The sequence below is a fragment of the Myotis davidii genome, unplaced genomic scaffold (genome assembly GCF_000327345.1).
Source record: "Myotis davidii unplaced genomic scaffold, ASM32734v1 scaffold217, whole genome shotgun sequence".
Taxonomy (NCBI): Eukaryota; Metazoa; Chordata; class Mammalia; order Chiroptera; family Vespertilionidae; genus Myotis; species Myotis davidii.
This window is the reverse complement of record NW_006290034.1, coordinates 5,459,809-5,462,837: the sequence shown is the minus strand read 5'-3', so window position 1 is coordinate 5,462,837 and position 3,029 is coordinate 5,459,809. Positions and strand designations below refer to the sequence as shown.

The 3,029-nt window shown below is 52.0% G+C and overlaps 1 long non-coding RNA gene across 1 annotated transcript; it reads left to right on the top strand.

Annotated features, from left to right (window-relative positions):
* The first annotated feature begins 6 nt into the window (after positions 1–6).
* Positions 7–2,110, top strand: LOC107182983. The gene is made up of 2 exons (XR_001513761.1): positions 7–167; positions 1,222–2,110. It is a non-coding gene; the product is annotated as an uncharacterized LOC107182983 (long non-coding RNA).
* The last annotated feature ends 919 nt before the right edge of the window (positions 2,111–3,029 follow it).

Here is a 3,029-nt window from a genome sequence, read left to right as displayed (position 1 = left end):
GATAAGTCATCGAATGTGCCAGTGACTTCGTCTAGACTTCTGACAGGCCAAGGGCTCCCAGGGCAAAGACCTACAGGTTCGCAGACCTACAGGTTCGCAGACCGGAGCAGGGAGGCACAGAGGCTGAAGAGACTTGCTGGGAGCCACAGAGGACATTCGTGATTTAGGTGAGTGATGAGTGGTTAGTGACTCAGGACCAGAGCCAGGATCTGTCTTTTTTTTTTTTTTTTAATATATTTTATTGATTTTTTACAGAGAGGAAGGGAGAGGGATAGAGAGTTAGAAACATCAATGAGAGAGAAACATCGATCAGCTGCCTCCTGTACACTCCCCACTGGGGATGTGCCTGCAACCAAGGTGCATGCCCTTGACCGGAATCGAACCCGGGACCCTTGAGTCCGCAGGCCGACGCTCTATCCACTGAGCCAAACCGGTCAGGGCACCAGGATCTGTCTTGGCCCAGGTCAGGCCCCTTATCCACAGAGCTGGCTGATCCAGCGGCACCTGTCCCCCTGAAGGGCATAGAAGACACCAGGAACCGACAGCCAGCGATCCAGGAGGAAGACACTGAGCCGCACGAATGTCCCTCGAGGTGCTGCATCTGAGGAAGGAACAGCTCCCTGTCACTCAGAGGGGAAGAAATGCCAATATTCTCTGTTTTTCCAAGCTCGCGAGAAGTTTCATATCATCATTAGGGCTTCCTCCTTTGGCTCATTGAATTTCACAAACAAACAAAACCCCCAGAGCCCGACCCACATGGCTCAGTGGTTGAGTGTCAACCTAGGAACCAGGAGGTCACGGCTCGATTCCCCGTCAGGACACATGCCCGGTTTGCAGGTTCAATCCCCTGTAGGGGCTGTGCAGGAGGCAGCCGATCAATGATTCTCTCTCATCATTGATGTTTCTCTCTCTCTTGCCCTCTCCCTTCCTCTCTGAAATCAATAAAAATAAATATTTAAAAGCAAAACAAAACCCAGAAATCCCCAGATAACCAAACGAAGAGCTGGATCTTGTGGAAGGGGGGCAGCTGGCTCGCCATTGGTGGAGGTGGCCACGGTTATGGCTGCACGGTTATGGCCACGTGTTGAATGCTGTTCCTTCCTGTGTGTGGGCACCGCTTCTCCAGGCAAGCTGCTGAGCTGCCCACGCACCCGGGCCCCTCCCAGCAGCTGGCCACCCAGGGGTGTTTTTCCAGTCTCCTCACAGCCACCTTCTCACCAGGTTTTGGCGTCCCGTGAACTGGGCAGATGCTTGCATTCCCGTGGGAGCTCAACTTCTGCAGGGCGTGCAGCACCCTCCTCTTTGGTCCCGGGAGCCTCGCCCCACAGGTGAGGCTGCTGCCCCGTGGAGAACCAGCTCCCTCCTCTTAGACCTCCAGGGCCGGAGCTCTGGCCGCCCCGCTGGGAGGATGTGGGGAAAATACTTCACATTCTTTCCTGAAGGATTCACGGCCAAGAAAACCAGATATGGCTGGTTTATCCACCAGGCTCCTCGGCCACATTCAGCAGAGCTCAGTGAATCCCCCCGTCCTACTTCCCACAGCGGAAGGAGGCCCCCGGAAACATGGCCAAGGCCACGCTGTGCACCAAGCGAAGGCCGCACCGTGACGTGGGAAGATGGCCGTGACGAAATCTGATCGTCAGCTGAAAAAGCAGCTTTTAAAGCAGCATTACAGGGTGAGCCAGTTTTTTCATCAAATGACGTATTTAGACGAAGACAAGACCTGGGGCGGCACACACCAAAACCCTTGTGTCCTCCGTGTGGTGAGGTGACGGGTCGTCTTCCTTTACTCCTCTGAGCTTGTTTCCACATCCTAACAATCTACAGTGAGTGCAATGACCTCTTCTTGGAGAGCATTTGAGGAAAAGTACTTTTCAATGATACAAGTAATGCAGACGCATAACAAAAACCTAAGCCAGCAGATGTAGGTTCCACAAAAGCGGACGTCTCTGTCTGGATTCGGCACCCCTCCTGTGAGCGTTTCCCAGGAAAACCCGGACGGCGGCGGCGATGCCCGCCTTGTTGGGGGTTTTGTCACAATCAAGTGAGTTAACGCATGTACAGCGGTTAGAGCCGGGCCTGGCATATAAAAAGCATACGCAAACATTAACTCTTCGATTGCATTTATTATTTCATTTCCCATTCTGCTGCATAGACACCCCTTTATACCTCAGCTGAATACTTACAAACATTTTTAAATCATTTTTAAAAAATGAAACAAAAGAAATGACTCGCCGACTTCTCATCGGTTCCCCCCATCAGATGGAGAGGGGCCTGCCTGGTGGGAACCCCCCCTTTGTCTGCTTGCACCCTACTGACCGGGCTGCCTATTCAGCTACTGTCTGAACCATAGTCATCCCCCCTTATCTGCAGGGAGTGCATTCCAAGACCCCCAGTGGATGCCTGAACCATGGACAGTAGCAAACTCTATATATACTTTGCTTCTTCCTATACATTCTTATCTTTTCAAATAAAGGAAGCACTTTACAGTCTGTCTTTGGCATATTCCAATTCTACTTTCATTTTATTTGTTGTGAATCCTCACCCGAGGATATTTTTTTCCATTAATTTTTAGGGAGAGAGGGAAAGACTGAGAGAAACATTGATGTGAGAAAGACACATCGATTGGTTGCCTCTTACACGTGCCCCAACCCGGGGCCGGGCTGGGCTGAGGAGGAGCCTGCAACCAAGGTACGTGCCCTTGACCAGAACTGAACCCAGGACCCTTTGGTCTGCCTGCCGCCGCTCTATCCACTGAGCCAAGCCGGCTAGGGCCCAATTCTACTTTTAATTTGGCACATTCCGAACCAGCGTCACCACTCCTACCTTTTGGGACCATTATTAAGGAAAATAGGGGTGACTTGGGAACAAGCACAGCGATACTGTGACAGTCGATCTGATAGTGGAGACAGCTACTGAGTGACTAACGGCCGGTAGCACAGACGGCACAGACACGCGGGACAGAGGGATGAATCATGCACTCTGCAGGACGGAGCCGGAGGGCGGGAGATTTCATCACTACTCGGAAG